Raw genomic sequence first — 18,818 nt, forward strand, 5'->3', positions numbered from 1 at the left:
ACAAGCTTTACAAACCACACTCAATGCCAGTCTTCAACTAGAAATTACAAATTTGCAATCACAATGCATGGACCCTCTTCTTAAAATTGATTCTGAACTCAAATTGCTGCTTCAGAAATATACTGACCTGGCCACATTGGATAATTTTCAAAGTTTAGAAGAAGCTGTAGCAGCTCTTCAAGCCAAATTTAAGACCCAGGCCACCAACTCTGAGCAATTGAAACAACAATTGGAAGAGCAAATAAATAATGTCCAGGCACAGCTCCAAACAATTGTCAAAAGCATAAAATCACAATAAGATTTTGATCTAGTAAATGAGATAGCTCAGATTCAGTGTTGAGGTTTTCAAGTTTTGTGATCTGTTGCTGGACACTGACAAGGGTATCTACAATACCGGGCAGGCGGGATTCTAGAGTTTCTTGTACATTTGTCAAATCGCTTTGCACTGCTGCTATTGTACCCTCAAGATGGGTTATGGTACTTTGAATTTTTCCAAAATCTTCATATGTTTCAAGTTGCAGCTTAATGTTTGCAACACTCCGAGTTATTGCACTCAAAGCATCAGAAGATGGCAAGTTGTTCATAAAATTTTCAAGTGTCTCAATTTTTTCTTTAACCTCGGCTATGGCATTGTTCAGAGGGTCCAGATTAGGTATCTCCAGTGATTGAATCTGTTCCTTTAGAGTGGAAATTACTAGATCAAAATCTTCTTGTGATTTTATGCTTTTGACAATTGTTTGGAGCTGTGCCTGGACATTATTAATCTGTTCTTCCAATTGTTGTTTCAATTGCTCAGAGTTGGTAGCCTGGGTCTTAAATTTGGCTTGAAGAGCTGCTACAGCTTCTTCTAAACTTTGAAAATTATCCAATGTAGCCAAGTCAGTATATTTTTGAAGCAAAATTTGAGTTCAGAATCAATTTTAAGAAGAGGGTCCATGCATTGTGATTGTAAATTTGTAATTTCTAATTGAAGACTGGCATTGAGTGTGGTTTGTAAAGCTTGTAAATCACTTCTTAATTTCTTGACTCTGACATCAAGCATCAGAATCTCATCACTGTGATCTTCATGTCTTGTATGGCCAAATATATCATTAGGCATTTTGATTTAGTGGTTATTTATTATTGAATATCTAATTCTTAATTCTATAAAAAAAGGTATAAGCTTGTCATAGGATCCCGGGACCTCAATATATAAGCAGTCACCAGCAGAAACAGTATATACAGTGCCAGAAATCATGTTTGAGTGCTTAATTCTATAAATATTTCTCCCTACTGAAATCTTGACATCACCCTCAGGGGTTGTAATAAATTGTAATTGACCACCTACAGGTAATTGGTAATGATTTAAATTATTGTTAAATATGTACAATGTTTTACCTGTTTCATCATCAACATCTGTAAGTATGCTGTTCAGATGAATAATTAACAAAGCACTTAGTTTAGATATTATATCAGAAGAGGGTTGTGGTGTTGGCAGGTCCATAACAGCCTGTTTTTTGAACCCAAATAAGTTCATAGGCATGTTTATTTATTTCAAATCATGCTCTGTAATTGGGCATTGATTGCCATTTTTCAAATCACAATAACCCCATGGTAAAGTATGTATGCCACATGATAAAATGCATCTCTTATCATTATGTGGGTCCAGAGCCACTTTTCTTACAATATTTGTAGTCAAGAAGTGATCCACACTCTGAATTCTATTTTCTGATGTTCTGATTGTGCTACATGATTTGAGGCAATTTTTATAATCTTCAAATTCAAGCTCTTTGTCAACAGTTACTCTGCCAATGCCCTTGGCTTTTTTTGCAACAGCACCACTACATGTTTCAAAGCTATACATCTTGGCCCTTAACCCAGCAAATGCCACAATAACATCACCAAGTGTCTCATCTTTTAACTTGCCAGGCACCTTTTTGTTGTGGGGTTGAATCTTTGAATGTTCACTGGTATCAAAATATTCAAGCAATGCAGGCTGTGATATATCTTGATAAACATCTTCTGTTTGAATATCAAGAACAAAACTATCTGTGTCCATGTACATCAATTTTACACAATCACCATAAAAAGGTTTCAACACATCATAATACAATTTTAACATGTGTAATTTGGCCAATTCCAATATCACAGCCCCTACATAAATAGGCTTATCAAACTTAATGTTTGTTTTTTTTTCATATTAAAAAGTGCCATATGCTCATCATAAATTCTTCTGTAATTGAAGTTGGGCTTTGCTATCAATTTTTTGCTCCGGCTGGGGTCAGTAATTATTTTAACATCAATATGTTTTCTGACATTTTCTATTGTTTTGCCATACACAGAATTGACCATCAATTTAAACAAAGTTTTATCAAATTGGCTCATTGCAGATGTTCGAAGCTCTGTGTTTGTATCAATATATGGTTTCAACCATCTTGAGTGCCTGAACCTCAAAACTTTGCCAACTTTGCTCACTTGAACACCATGTTTCATCAGGAACTGGAGGTTTTTGTAATATATGACATAACCCTGTTTTTGCTCCAGAGTCATCATCAGTTTCTTCTGTTTAGAGCCAGGTGAGCACTGAACCTCGGGAATTGGGGGCAGATCAGAAAATGTGTTGTGTAAATTATCAGGAATTGTCAGATCAACCTCTAAGAACAGGCCATAGTTACTGTCATCAAAATCCTTAAGATCCTCAATATTGAAATCTTCAACCCACTCAAGCCCTGCATATGGCAGTTTATCCATCATAGCATAACCATACAGGCTATTGGCATCCACATACAGTATATAATTTGATGGCAGTGCTGGATCAGGAATATATTTGTTATTTGCTCTGGCATATCTCTGAGAGCATTGCACCATGCCTCCTCTTATACATTGCTCCATAAACAGATACATGTCCTGATCCTGGATCAGATCCAATTGCATTTTAGTGTTTAAAAACATTGCAGACCATGCTAGGCCTGGCGCACTGTAAAAATACATTGGATCCAGCTTATAATTTTCCATGGAAGATTTTCTGAATGCCTGCAGTATATCAGCTAAGAGGGTCACATCAAGTTTTAAATATGCATTGTGATAATCACCAAATGTCTGGCATTTTAAATTGTTCCACATCAACTGGGCATGGTGATAATCTTCATCAGTGATTCCAGATCCTCTGATTTTGCTGTAAAACTCTTGTTGTGGTGGCAGAGCACACTCATCAAATTTAGAAAAATCTGTAACATAATCATATGGATATACACCCTTCCGCCTAATTAATTTCAGGTCCTGATTTGGAAACAAAGCACATGTGATTTTGAATTGATCATCAGATAATTGATTGGCCAGTGTAGCCAGGCTAGCCGATAAAATTCTGTATGAATCAAGAAATCTTAAGTGAATAGGAACACCATTAACTTTAATTATTTTGCTAATAGCAATATATTTTTCATTATTTTCTTCTAAAATATTTAAATTCTGCTTGTCAAACCCCTCGTACCTGATCAAATGATGAAAATCATAATTAGATGCACCATGGCAAAATATGGGGATAAATTTTGGTCTCTGGATCTGAATATTACAGCTATTACACAGTGCCATTTTGAATTTACCATCTATATGAGAATGGTGATGCATCTTGATATTTGCATCTGAAAATTCAGAATCACATACCGGGCATTTTTCTGCATTGTTGAAATCATCAATCTGATCCTCTGTTAAAGGCAACATAGGTTTTGATTTTAATAAGACATTAGATGCTATGTCATGGCACTCATTTTCTATTCTATGTGCAAATTTTTTGATGGCATCTGCTCCTATGTATAAATCTTCTTTACTAACAACACCATCCTGTACAACAACATAATAAAAACTAGAAGGTTCATGTAACTGGTATGGTGTAATTGAATATTCATCAGGATCTGGGCTACAGAATGCAAGGGGTTTGAGATTTGATTCAAAATCACAGACTATATATGCTGGGTGTTCCAACAAGGCTTCAAACTTTTTGAATTTGGCATTTTCACTTGGTATTGGCATCACCATATGAACAGGTTTATGGTTGCCACAATATTTTAAATGTTCAATTAACTTGTTTTTAGCAATTTCTGCATTCTCTTTACAAACACCATTCACCATTTTTCTACCATCAAATACAGTTAAACATCTTCTGCACAACTTGAATATTGTATTGGATTTGCCTTGTTGTTTTCTGACTAAAGCTTCAAGACTGTGTATCAGAGTGTAATGGTGTGTGTCATCCCCTTCAATTAAGAGCAGATCAATCGGAACAGCAGAATCATCATCAAATGTACTGATTCTGAGAGGTGCTACCAAGCAATTTCCACGGCCAGTAGAACAAATAAATACATTAATAGATAATTGTTTACCGTTGATATCCCTGGCCTTTTTTTCAAATTTATCAATATTCTGAACAGACATTGGACATTCTAAACCCTCCATTGCTTCATCAAAATTGTGTTCATATTGTTTATAATAACTTATTCTCTGAGGATTCCTTGAAACTGGAAACAAAGCAGCTAAAATACACCACAAAAAGCATTTCTCATCATTATTTTCTATATTAACCACGGCTCTTTTGTTTTTAATATTGGCAGGTAATGGCAGATATGTAGATCGTTGTAATGGACTGAATTCAGAAATATTAACATAGAGCTTGTGTGGAGAACCGCATAGGCTCCATCCAGACTCTTTTGCTGCAAATTCAGAGTGTTTAATATTCAATTGATCTATCAAACTGTTTATTATTTTGTCTGAATTTGCATTTGAGTATACAGGTACAGTTTCTGTTATGTGGGGTTGTGTAAATTTTGCGCCATTTGGTTTCTTATATTGTGTAAACAATTTGAGGGACAGCTTATAAGAGCCATTTTGTGCATTTAGAATTGCCTGCACATCAGGATTTATTCTGTTCAAAAAATTCTTAATACCACATTTTTGCTCTGATACAAACCGGTAATCCCTAAGTTGTCCATTAAAACTGCTATGGATAGGTGGTGCATAGCGTGGCTGCTTTGCTGTTCTAGCATTAACAGGTGCTTCATGCTTCCTTTTCAGACCAGATGTAGATGGTTGTGGGGGCAATATTGATGACTGTACATAAGAATTACACTTATGCCTTTTGTAATATGCCTTGCTTAATATTTTATGGCATCTTGGACACATTTTTGTGCCCTTTCTGCATTTCTTACGGTCACAATTAAACCGGTGCCTAGATCAATTAGAACTAGATATATTTTTTTTGCATTGATTGCAATATTTTTGATTTGGCATTTTTATTGTTTATTTATATAAAATTTCTTGGTCCAAAAAAACAGAACTATGGACAATATGCCAAAACAATTATAACAGCAGTTAGTGGCTGAGCTGGTGCTTTTATACCCAGACAACAGCAATAACTAGGCTCTGGTGATCCCCAATATAAAATAATTTTGATCTATTATGCTGTTGTATAACACACTTTACCAGGTTTCAGATCTGGGAGCTATCAGTTGTATATCAACTAGCAGTGATTATTCTCAAAATCTCACGTGTGGACATATTATTTTGCCACATGTATTTCAATCTTTCACATTTTACCAGGACTCAAACCCGAGCCTCTTGTTTACAAGGCAACAATATTAACACTTTGCCATCAGGGGAGGCCTCACATTTTACCAGGGCTCAAACCCGAGCCTCTTGTTTACAAGGCAACAATATTAACACTTTGCCATCAGGGGAGGCCTCACATTTTACCAGGACTCAAACCCAGAAGCCTTTTGATTACAAGGCAATAAAAGCCATGGGGCTATGCCCACATTTTATTGAGTCTCAGAATCCAGAGCTCTTGTTTACAAGGCAATAAGCCATGGGACTATGTCCACATTTTATTGAGTATCAGAACCCAGGAGCTATGAGCTCTATATCAACTAAATACAGTCAAAATTGGATTTTGAACTGTGCAATAAATATTCTCGATATCTCTCTCGTGTATATATTATCAGGGCAAGGCAAAACCTGAATTGGATTCAGGCATATATGACAACATGCAAGAGGCCAATGTTCTTTTTACTAAGAATTTCCCTTGGAGTTAATGACATGATGGCATGTATAGAGAATTTTCCCTGAAGGGGCACAGTGTAGATTTTATCTCATGCATGCAAGCATATAAAATCTCCCAGGCGTGCATAATTTATTGCTGGCCGGGACATGAAACTGATCAAAGATTAGAAAAAACATGAAACCAATTTGCTTGCCTGCTCTTGTCCTATTGTATTGATCTGTAAGTTGTAGAGGATGAGAATATAAGAATTTTTGCCCTAGTTTTAAGTATAGTCAAAACAATATCAAGAGGGGCATATTTTTGACAAGTTTATGGACAACAATCTGGCAAATGTAGCTTTTACACACATGGGCAAATCTGTCTGAGGGGGGTTCTTCATTTCTACACTAGGATTCAAAATTCTTTAGATTTAAATATGTACACACATAGCCGATTGGGCTATATGCCCTTTTTGTCATAGTTTTAAGTGTAGGCAAATCTATCTATTAGGGTTCTTCTTTTCTACACTAGAATTCAGAATTCTTAAAATTAAGAGCATATCACACTTAAAGAAATAGGGAATAAAAGCATCTTGGCATAGTTTTAAGTGTAGGCAAATCTATCTATTAGGGTTCTTCTTTTCTACACTAGAATTCAGAATTCTTAAAATTAAGAGCATATCAAACTTAAAGAAATAGGGAATAAGAGCATCTTGGCATAGTTTTAAGTGTAGGCAAATCGGGCTGTTTAATCATATGAGCTCTTCTTTTGTACAATTTTTGTGCCAATAATACCACAAACCCCACTACTCCCATACAAAATAATCCAGGGGGTTAGGCCACATGATCTCAGTGTCCAGTTCACATCACCCTTTCAGGACAGAACTCGTCCGGGGAACTTTTCCTACAATAATTCCATTGTTTGGCGAGCTGTGTGGCAAGTTTCACCGTACTGTTGGAAAAACACATTGTTGACGTCAAGATTTTCCAGTTTAGGCCACAAAAACTGCACTACCATATTCCTGTATCGCTCCCCATCGACAGTCACGTGATTTCCATGTTGGTCCTCAAAACAATAAGGCCCGATCACGCCATTGGCACAAAAACCACACCACAAGTAACTTTATTAGGATGAAGGAGTACGTCCAAAACAATGATCGGTCCAGAAGCAATTGCGGATTTTCATCTGCCTACAGTCCTTTTTGCTAACGTAGCCATGAAAAAAAGAATGTGCTTCATCGGAAAAGATGAAATTACTCTCAATGCACAAAATTTCTGTCGAACTGAACACGAATTTTGATAATAAATTCGAATAATTTCTATGTGTTGTTGTATTATGTATCTCTCCATGATAACTTATAACAGACTACTGCACACAGATGTCACAGTTCCATCTCGTATTTCCAGTCAGTTTTGCCATAACACTCTTTCAAAGTTCTGACGTTCAAATTGGTAGACCGTACAAAACAAACTGTCTTCTTCAGCCTATGGATGTGTTTGTTTCGTAAAATCTCATTCTAATTTTTAAATCTACCTTTTGAAGACCTACCATATACCACAACTCGGAGTTGTTTCTAATAGTTGACTTTCCACTATATTATGTAAGAATGCAGCTACCCTAATTTTACATGAATGTCTCTGGAATAAAAATATATAGTCGAAAGTATGTAAGAAAAGCTACGTACATATTAAGCACAGCTACCAAATTGAAGTGAGTGACCATCGTTACTTTTGGTTTGCCAGTGCTACCGCTTGTGTTAGTGAGCATTATAACATCTTCTTTTGGATTCACCTCGACAATTTCTGGAAATGCTGAAAGAAAGTACGTAAGGTGCTGTGGATTTAGGAGAGTAAACCGTATGAAAATATTCACAATATAGAAAGAAAAATCTATAGGCCAGGCCCGTAGCTAAGTTTCAGGGAGCGTGTGAACCAAGTCCATTTTTTTTAAAAAAAAATATAACATTAATAAATGAAGGTAAATTATATGTATGTGAGGGAGGAGTCATTAAGTTAATATAAAATATAAAAATTAGAAATATCATTTAATACAACAGTTTTTATATCGTCTAAAACATATCTTGAAGTGTTAATCCCTTACTACATACTCCATGTACGTACTTTTGATGATACAGATATCTAAATAATACAAGAAAAATGCATGGTATTCAACAATAGTGCCTACCATACATTCCACCCCCTGCCAGAGCAATAACACTCCCCTTCGTTCCCAAAAGTTGAGAGCCGTTGACCTTTGACGTTGACCTTTGAAAGTAAGGAATGTGGATGATGGTGTCAAAGTCACAGGTTGCTGTCTGAACGGGAAGCAGCAACAGGGGCAGCAAAGGTTTAGAAGCCCTCACTGGCCCTTACCTGGTTACGGGCCTGCTATAGGCTAACAACTATCAAAAGTAGAAATGCTACAAGGCAACTGACAATATTATCTGGTCGATGAACAAGTGAATAACAATATAGTTAGATCTCACTACAGAGTTTGGCAGTGCTCATTATGACTGGGCCTTAAGATGACGCAGTAATAACGTCGTCGCTTTGTAATCAACGGATCAAGGGTTCGATAGCCGATGGAAGCACATAGTGGTTTGGACCCCTCTTTAAACTGTAAGTCCAGACCCGATTACCTTTCTGTGCACAAAGTGAACTCAGAAACAAACTGTTTCCTAAATTAGGAAAATTCCTTCTTCAGACATTTCCTTACCTGAGCCATCATCTTCCAGGAGCTGTTCCACAGATGTCGCCCCTTCAACGTCGCCTATGGACAGAAGATGGACGTCCCACTCCAACAGGGCGATCGCCTTCTTCACCGCTGGGGCCGTCCTTGTGTCGACAAGCACGAAACGGTTTCCCGTCTGCTTCATTTGGCGAACAAATTCCTCTGGAAAAATAACCCTTTTGCTTTCAGGAAGGTACAGGGTGGGATAAAAGTCGCTTTCCCTAAAAATGCTCATTCCTTTACTCAAAATCTTAGATGGCTCATTTCTTTACAAAGTTTGTCCAAAATGGAGACCCTGTTTCGTGATACGCAATTCACATCGTTTAGCCACTAATTTACGGATTTTGGAACAAATGACGATCTTTATCGATCTTCTGAAACGCCAGTTGTATCACTTGTTGCAAGTGATGCAGATCCTTTGGTTCCTGAGAATAAACGTTTAAATAAATTTCTACATTGATAATGATGATAACAGTGTTCGTACATGACGTGTGAAGTAGAGATGATCAAATCCAATTTTTCCTACGGAGTATATGATTGTAAAATAAGGAAGACAAGACTTTCTTAATAAATTCTACCTGAAAATATTGAAAAATTGTTAAACCTCTCTCTCCGAAATTGGTAGTAAAATTTCAGAATCAAGATTTTAAATTTTCCGGAATCCTGATACTTTTAGCCATCCCTGGTGTGAAAGTAAGATATGTTAGGAAAAAGATTCTGTCTGAGTACAGTAAGTTTTTTTTTATTATTATTTAGTTTATTTTACTTCGTGTTTTGTGCCTCTTGGCTAATTTGCGAAGATGGGGATGAGTGATGAAATGATGAAATTGATGAATGGACATTCACAAACAACCAAGCCCGACCGGGATTCGAACCCGGGACCCTTGGCGTCGCAGCGCGATGTGCTAACCACTCGGCCACAGGGTCGGGCGAGTACAGTAAGTGTATGTCACCTCGAGATCAAAAATCTTGATCAGTCTTGTCATTTGCAAACATAGTAAACACCAAACAACAGGAAGTACTTCGTGTTTTGTACAGCATAACATATTTTTCGGAAATCAATATTTGAACCGCATAGGATTCAAGAAAGTAGAAATACTATGAAGGAAATACAATGGATCCAGAACTACTTTTTTCTCCCAGTTCTTTCTAGCACTAACCGTGGGGAAATTTATGTTTGTGCTTACTTATATAACGTTATATATATATTTTTTTGCACCATTACTTTCATGTATTCTGTGTAAGTTGCGTTGTTATGCTCTTCAATATGTGTTTTTATCTTAAAAACAAGAGCGTTGCATGCTTTACAGTGCTTGACATTCTGAGATGTTTCATCTTGATAACGTCACAGAAATCCTGCGTGTTTGTAACAAGGGGGCTAAAAAAAAGGGTCTCTTATGACCAGACCTTAAAGGGAGGGGGAACAGCGGTCAAAGGACCTTGGCAAGGGGACCTTGGATTCGCAGACATGCTGCGATGCCTTGGCCTGCCTGACACCATTGTACTCAACAGTCTATATTCCCTGCTCAACATTAAACATAGCGGGACAGTTGGACACGGGGTGCTTGAACTCTGCTCTCCTTTCGAAGCGCTAAACTTAGAGAATCTCTTGCGTATTTCTAGCTGTTTCATGGTGCCACTTGACTAATTTGCTCAAATATGCGAATATTCTGACTTATTTTTTTATTTATTCTCTAAAGTATTTAAAAAATCAATATTTTTATTGTTTTGCTTTGCCATCACCGCACTTCCCGATGACCGCTCAGGTTACTGTTACTCCCGAATCTGAAGCCACTATCTTAGTTGATTGTACTTACCGGTGCTTTCGTTGGGGCAACCGCCTCTGGTGGCTCCGTTGCACCTCCAGCAAGAGAACTGCACAAGAAAAATAAGTGCCAGGTCGTGTGTGACGAAATACAGGACGTCAGACTTCCCAAAGCCTTTTCGAGAGAGGGCGCTGGCTATCTTTCGCGACATTGGTTCCACCTCGCCGAATTTGACTGAAGTTTCCGTCACAACATTATTCTACAGAAACGAAAACAATGCTCCTGTCATGAACCAAATTAATTCTTTTGAACTTACTTCAAGTTTCAACCATGTTCGGTTTTGAGTTCATTTACTTTTTAAAAAAGTGCATGCTTTAATATAAAAACAAAGAATACTAATAGTTCTTACTTGTAGCATGTCCTACAAATAATCTCGCTGTCATACAAAATTAACTTTTATGTTGAAACTTGAAACACATGTATTTTTAGTGTGCATTATTTATCTATCGAGCCCAGCAGGGTGAACTCAATTCTAGTTCTCTAATTGTACAGGGTGTACACGATGAACCACCGGGATTTTGAAGTGATGGGAAATTAATACGAACACACCTGCACATGTTTTGGTAATTTTATTGCAAAGAGCAACTCAGAAAGTTTCTGTCTGTCGTGTATGTACGCAGAGGTTAATTTATACACACAAGTAGGTACTTCATAATATAATGAATATCACGAGTATTTATAAAAACATCGATTTAATACTAATCTTACAAAACCATTTCTAAGATGGCTGAACTTACAATTTCGTAATCAACAACTTTTCAAACAATTGAATGTTGACTCAGATATTATGGACACTTAACAGTTTCTTACAAAACACTACCACACTTATACGTGAGCACCTTTAGTGACACGAAAAATGTCCATACGGTATTCCACTTCGCACCACAGCACGTCGTCAGGAATGGTATCATTGGCAACAACAATTTGTTTACGCAAAGCATTCACGTTTGGCAACTTCGTTGAGTAAACTGCGTCCTAAACATACCCCCAGAGAAAGAAGTCCAGAGGAGTGATATCTGGGTACGTGATGGCCAGGTGATAGCCACGAACTTGCTCAACTGTCTCGTCGGAGACGACTGGCGTTCATCCCCCTGGCTTCTTCAACACGCTCCCCGTTTCCAGAAAACTTGAACGTATATGGCACCAAATACAAAAGATTGGGTTGTCGTAACTTTATTTTCTGATTTTTAACATTGCGTCGAAAGCCCGGAGGTTCATCGTGTACACCCTGTATAATAATATTAGAATAAATTCACTGCAATTTTAGTAATGGTTCGTTGAAGCGTGTATAAACTCATGGAAAAAATATCCAATGGTTTTATTTGCACTTGCAATTGTGTTGAAATAATTGCGAGCTCTCAACTCCGGAGTGGATGAAAGAATTGATTTTTTTGTCTGAATGGAAATGAAATATTTTATGTTTGTGGCGTGTTTGGAAAATGGAAACATTAAGAAATCGATGAAGGAACACTCACAAAGGAAACCCATGCCCAGACCGGGATTCGAACCTGGAACCCCTGGGTTCGAAGCGCACTGTGCTAACCAGTCCACCAGGAGGCCGGTTTTTTAAACATTACGTAACAAACTTAAAATGATAAACAAGAAAGGAATGCAATGCACCAGTATGACCAAAGTTAAATGTGCAGCATTCTATCTTTAAAAATGCTTAATGATATAATGTGCATTTTTATGTATAGCTATTCTTCCCCATTCCCCCTTAAAATCATGTTTTATTTGCGATTACCGTGTTAGCTTACAGTAATATGATTAAGGACAAAATTTGCTTTCAAGTTAAATTTAGGTAAAATGACACAAAGGAAACGTCTCGCCATTGCATACAGAACCGCAACACTTTCAACGACTTTAATAATTTTCCCCAGGGAATACTTTTTCATTGTAAGTGAATGCAACAAATTCACCAAGTGCTTGTTGAGAAGTTGAAAGATGTTATTTGATATAAAACCTTGTGCGAGTTGTGCTCAACCCAGAACTTGATATACATTAACTAGTAGTTGACACATTATGAACTACTAGAACAACATTAGTCTTGTACTTACAGGAACAAGTGTTACATTTTCAAATAAATATAATATTCATGCAGCAACATCAATTTTTAGCAAGTTAAGTTTGCGTGTGACAGACAGTCACGTATTTAGAACTATATTTCGGGAGGAGTTTGAACTTAGTGTCTCACATGTATCTAATAGATAATACAAATTATAAATTATAGGTTAATAAGATTAATGTGTTTATTATTAATAACAATATCATTAAATTAGTGCAATGTATATATATGGGTCATTCCATGCAAAATCAGGCAGGAGTTGACCCTTATAGTCACAAATTTTGATGATATTTGGTACACAGCTTTGCTTTGTTCCAAAACTGATACCTACTCGTATGAAAGAATTTTGCTCAAATATGATTATTTACGTATTATATGAGGGTTGTTCAAAATGTCAATTTTGAGCAACATGCCTTTTTCAATTACGTATATCTCGGGAAGGAATTAAGATACAGAAGCGTTCTTGAGCTTGATGCGTTCTTGATGCAAATTTGAGCACCATCGAAGACACCTACTTTGATCTTCTCAAAAGAAAAGTGGGGAAAGGAAACTACTTGTATGTACATGTGTATTTTGATAACAATCACCTTCAATGCCTTCACGAACTGCTTCATCAAGCCAAGCTTCATATGGAGATAATGACAGTGGTGTGCCCAGGATTTTCGAAAGGAGGGGGTTACGCATACTTTTTTTTAAGTAGTCAACCCTCATTTTGCCATATTTTCCTGCTTTGACGTTCTTCTTCTTCTTTTTTTAGGAATGCAGGACCAAAGGGGCTTATAACCTCCCCCACCCCCACCTTGGGCACGCCACTGAAAAATCATTCTGCCTCGGCTGACAATTAGTTCATTCACAATGTATGGCATTCCTTTCCTACTTCCAGAGTTTCAGGGATGTCCACTAATTCTGTGTCCAGCATTTCTTTCGAGCATAGATACATTGTGAAGTCTCTCTGCTGTTCAAGCAGGTGGCTGACCATTTTTAGATCTACACAAAATGATCCAGTTGTGCTCGTAATATTTGAGGAAGTAAATATCATTTTTTATGTGAGTATGTGCTCGAAAATGCACTGAGTGGCCAACTGAAATAGATCCATAAACATTCACTTTGTGCAAATGAGGTTAGAGCTATCGAAATATAATCACCATTTTTTGGACTACACGAGATAACATCTAATTGGCTGTGAAGAGCTGGGATATCATTGCAGTAAAGAAAACATTTGTCTTCTGAAAAGAAATCCACAAAAATCTGGATACGCATTCGGAAATAATATGACTCTTTGGTCAGCAGTGAAGCATATTTTTTCTTGTAGCCTGGAGGCTAATAACTCAACTGCTTTCTTATGTCTACTTGAAGAAGCCATAATTCGATACGAAAAAACAGAAAAGGGTGTGTTTTCATCTGTGTCTAGGGCAGATCTAAGCGTAGTTGTCAACCTATCCCAGAGTAAAAACCAATGGATGTCCATTTCCACAAAGGAAAAGTTTCAAATTGCATGATAACTAGAGGATGTACAGGAAAAGCAATTTCAATTTGAAATCAACGTTGAAAAAATATTCAGAAACAGTTGAAAAATCTAATGCAACAGAAAATGAGAAAAGAAATTGTTCCCCAGCGTAATGTGACCACCAGTGCACAGAGTATTTCACTGGTTTAAATTAGAATTATATTATTTGTATATTTAGAACCTTTTATCACATGTATTGGAAGTTTAAATGTGAGAAAGCTAGCATTTTTTTTCTTAAAAGTAACCAGTGTGCACTATAATGTTTTTAATTCCATTTCGCACCTTATTTGTGAATGGAAGAAGACAGATAGAAGTTAGCAAAATGTTCGACTCACCAACCAGATTCTGTCCTTACTCTCGGGTAAATGTTTGTTCAACGACTTCAGCAAGAAGTCCACTGCAGAAACCACCGGGATATCCTCCGGGTCGCGAGGATTTGGAGATATCACTATATTCTCCATATCGGCCCACCTAAAGTAGAAACTGCATTTTTAGTAACTGAATACAAAAATCCAAATTTAGCATAACTCTTATAATAGTTCCATTCCTAACATATTCTTATTCATTGACAAAAGTAGTCAAAAGCCCCCGTTGCGCTACGACTCCAGGGGTTCCAGGTTCGAATCCCAGCCTGGGAATGGGTATTTGTGAGTGTCTATTCATCAATTTCATCATGTCATCACTCATGCCCATCTTCGCAAATTAGCGAAGGGTGGGACGCATAAGCGTCACCTAGCAAATTGTCCATTACGATGTCTATTCTCCTCGTTTTACGTAATGAGAGCTTCAAGCTTCGAAAGAAAATGTCAGAGTTCTTACATCCTCTGCACTAACGTGCGTAATAATCCAGTCCTTAGAAACATGTAGGATGCAAGAGAGTTTCAAGTCCACTTTTTACACAGAAAGACTAATCGGAAATAGACCTAGAGTTTAAAGTGGGATCAGAACCACTATGCGCCTCCACAAGGTATCGAACCTGGGAAACTTGATTACAAGGCGACGACGTTCTTACTACGCCATTAGGGAGGTCGAGCAATACTTGTGCATTCCACTGTACTTACTGTGATTTCCTGTTCTGACGATACAAAGTTTCAGCTCATCAACCAGGGGAAAGAGATTAGATAGATGATGGAAAGTCCTAGGATCTATAGAATTGAATGTGGGTCATGGGATATATATGGAATACGTCCGTGTAATTGGTCGAACGCAAAGACAGTATGGGGGCGGAACCGGTTATACGCAAGGAGAAATAAGCACAATAAAGCCAACACGGACTAGATTTCCGCAAGGTGTGAGAAGCTCAAAACAAACGAGCAACAAAACCTAGTCATGCAGAAATAGCAGGAGAACATTCGGGGGCAAAATCGAGTGACGTTTGATAAATTCCAGGGCATGTCTAACCTTGGGGTTGCATCGTTGGTCCGTGTTTCAACCGAACTTTTACACTGCCGTGTTCTGGCGGACGTTATGTCGATGTAGTGGTTGCATTGCATCAGGAAAATCGGTGTGCTGGTGAAGTTTCATGCGCAGAATGTACACGCAGAACACGCCTGTGTAGTTGGGCCAAAATGTGAACGCCCTTACTTATTTACATACACCCTGTCCAATCTATCTCTGGAGGAGGCGAACGAAAACAATACTCGGCGCAAGTACTGACGCGAGACATCTCCACCAATGAACACGCGAGAGGGAACGGTATTGCGTGAAGGGAAGGAAAACGGCTGCAGTTATCAGCCTTCAAGCAGCGTGTACGGCTTCGCTCTGCCCAATCGATTTCCTCCTCTTCTCTGACCCTATCCACGGCCTTTCTCCAGAGATAGCTGGGACAGGGTATAGTGTTCTTTGTTCTGCTGTTTTAGGTCGATATGCTTGTGTGAAAGTTCAACTGAGACCGGATTCAATGTGACCATGGGATCAGTCAACAGCACAACATAGCGTGGATCTATTCTGTTGCGACGTACATCATTCAATTTGAGCGTAACCTACTATAATTGAGGACTAAAAGTGGTTTACGTTGTAAGTGCCAAAAGCGAAAGTGTTGGGAAATCGCATCGTTCCGCACATGAGCCCGTAAGAACGTGTACACGCCCTTTGAACAACTTAGAGGGCTACCAGATACATTTCACGTTTACCACATTATAAAGCATGGAACATTTCACAGTTTAACGTGGAAAACGGTGTTTGAATTATTTTCGCACTTACAGCGTTTACCAATTTTAGTCTTCAATTATTATAGCGTGAACGTCGTACGTGTGTGCGCATGGGAATCCCTTTGGTTAAATAGGATATGTCCTTGTGATTATTCACGGCATCTCGACATAAAAGCAAGCTGCAGTATGTAGGAGAAAGTGGGTTAGAACCGGTTTGCTGGCTTCTTGAAACCAAGATTTTTTACAAAATTTAATGAAAGCCAGTATAATTACATTCCATTTATTATTTTTTAATGCTGTAATTATACAGAAGCACAGGAACACTGTTCAACTAAGACCAGTGGCGAACACTCCTCTTCAAAGAGTTTAACGGGAGCTTCAAAAACAGCCACCGAACTCTTTCGTATTTCAACTACATACAGTATGTAACATTGTTATTCATAAACACGGATTTCCAAAGAAAATGCTTTAATATCTGAAAGGAAATAAACTCTTTTGAAATTGTTTCTTTAAAATTCAATAACTAATATCATTAGGAACATAAAATCTTACCCAAATTCGGTATAACCAATGACAATAATAAATTAAATGAAACTGAAAGAGAAACATGCCATTTTTTGTACAACTTTTATATTCGTACACTTAATAATATAAAATAAAAAGTATATTCAGAGCAAATTGACTGACAGTTCTAATACTTTGATGCATATCCTTTGGCTTTAATTACTGCTTGACACCTGTTCTTCATAGAATTAACCAGTTTCCGCCATGTTTCAGAGCTTATTATATTCCACTCGGCTTGCCAACAGTTTTCAACTCTTGTTTGGACTTGACGCCTGCTTTATGGACTCGCCTCTTCAAAATTGCCCATAAATGCTCAATGGGATTTAAGTCTGGAGTTTGAGCTGGTGTTTGTAGTAGTTAGGGCACATTCCATATTAGCCAATTCATGTTAACTCGCGCCTTATGCTTACTGTCATTGTCTTGTTGGGATCTGTAGATAGGCGGCATGTCCATTTTTTGGGTACTCTGCTTTACATTGTTCTTCAATACGTCCGGGCCTCTCCCATGGCGCAGTGGTAGCGTCATTGTCTTCTAATCAAGGGGTCCCGGGTTCGATACCCTGTGGAGGCACAAGTGGTTCGGATCCCACTTTAAACTGTAGGTCCAGTCCCGATTAGCCTTACTGTGCATAAAGTGGACTTAAAACACCAACTCAAACCAAAACTAATTCAATATGTCCGAATAGACATATGCATCCATGAAACCATCAATAAACTGGATGGTACCAATACTTTTGGACGACATACGGCCCCAAATCATTAATGACCCACCACCGTGTTTAACTGTTGGAACTGTGATCATTGTCTTTATTTGATTTTCTCCAGACCCTATTTATCCCATATGACCCGTATATATTAGTCTTGGACTCGTCTGACCATATGACACTATCCCAAAATTCCTGGTCCTTGTGGATGTGCTCTTTCGCGAATGAAAGTCTATTCCTGCGATTCACCTTATTTACATACGGCCTCTTTCGTGGTATTCTGCCATGATATCCATGCTTCCACAAGGCACGTCTGACAGTTTGATCGGACATCATCCTGCCAGCAAAATTTTCTACTAACGGTCGTAACTGAGGAACACTTAGTCGGGGGTTTTCTCGCACTCTTTTTAAAATAAAGCGTTCATCACGTTTATTCAACCGTATCTCTTTTGGTTTTCTCGGCATATTCTGTGTTGAACCTTCCTCTCTAATTTTTTTATACTATGTATTGAAGTGTGGAGTGTGATTTATTGACTGTTTGTCTAATTTTTCTTAACGAATAACCTGTAAGGGCCAAATTTATAATAACATCCTTCAGATCGAACTATGTTCCTTCATCTTGCCAATTTCGAACACTCTGATAGATAGACGATAGGCCTACAAGAATACCTACGACAGCATTCCGCTTAACGGGGAGCGCGCCTGCATGTTCAAACTTGTTACGAAGTTGCAAACTGCACGAAATCGTCCTAATAGAGGTGGCGCTGTATGCGAGGAAGATTGACACTCTTGCCTGTACGAATAACAATGTTGCATGAAACAACGTGTTTTTCTCTTTTCACACAAATTATATGCTCTGTTTATACACTTTGAACATACATTTTTATTAACATTTGTTGGTTACACCTTCATTAACATTAATTTCCAGGTACGTATGAAAATTATTATATTTACTAGTAGATATGACATTTTTTCCTCGGAAATTCTATGTGTACGAATAACAATGTTACATACTTTATGTATTTAGGATTGCCGCGTAGCAAAACGGTTAGCGCCTTCGTCTTTAGTGACAGCAATCTCGGGTTCGATTCCCGGTGGGAGACCCCAAAATTTCGGCGTTGACCCAGCATCGCGAGATATTGGGAAGCTACTTGAATAGAAGAAGCAGCGGACTCCGGTCTCGAAAGACAGAGAACAGCGACGATGGGACTCGACACGCTGTGCACGTGTTACCCAACGAAAGCCGCTTACCATGACTTGACC

General features: G+C 38.0%; 1 non-coding gene across 1 annotated transcript; it reads left to right on the forward strand.

Moving 5' to 3' along the window:
• The first annotated feature begins 17,347 nt into the window (after window positions 1–17,347).
• TRNAR-UCU (transfer RNA arginine (anticodon UCU)) lies at window positions 17,348–17,422 on the forward strand. Its single transcript has one exon. It is a non-coding gene; the product is annotated as a tRNA-Arg (tRNA).
• The last annotated feature ends 1,396 nt before the right edge of the window (window positions 17,423–18,818 follow it).

This window comes from Lepisma saccharinum, unplaced genomic scaffold, assembly GCF_977018435.1.
Source record: "Lepisma saccharinum unplaced genomic scaffold, izLepSacc3.1 HAP1_SCAFFOLD_659, whole genome shotgun sequence".
Lineage (NCBI taxonomy): Eukaryota > Metazoa > Arthropoda > Insecta > Zygentoma > Lepismatidae > Lepisma > Lepisma saccharinum.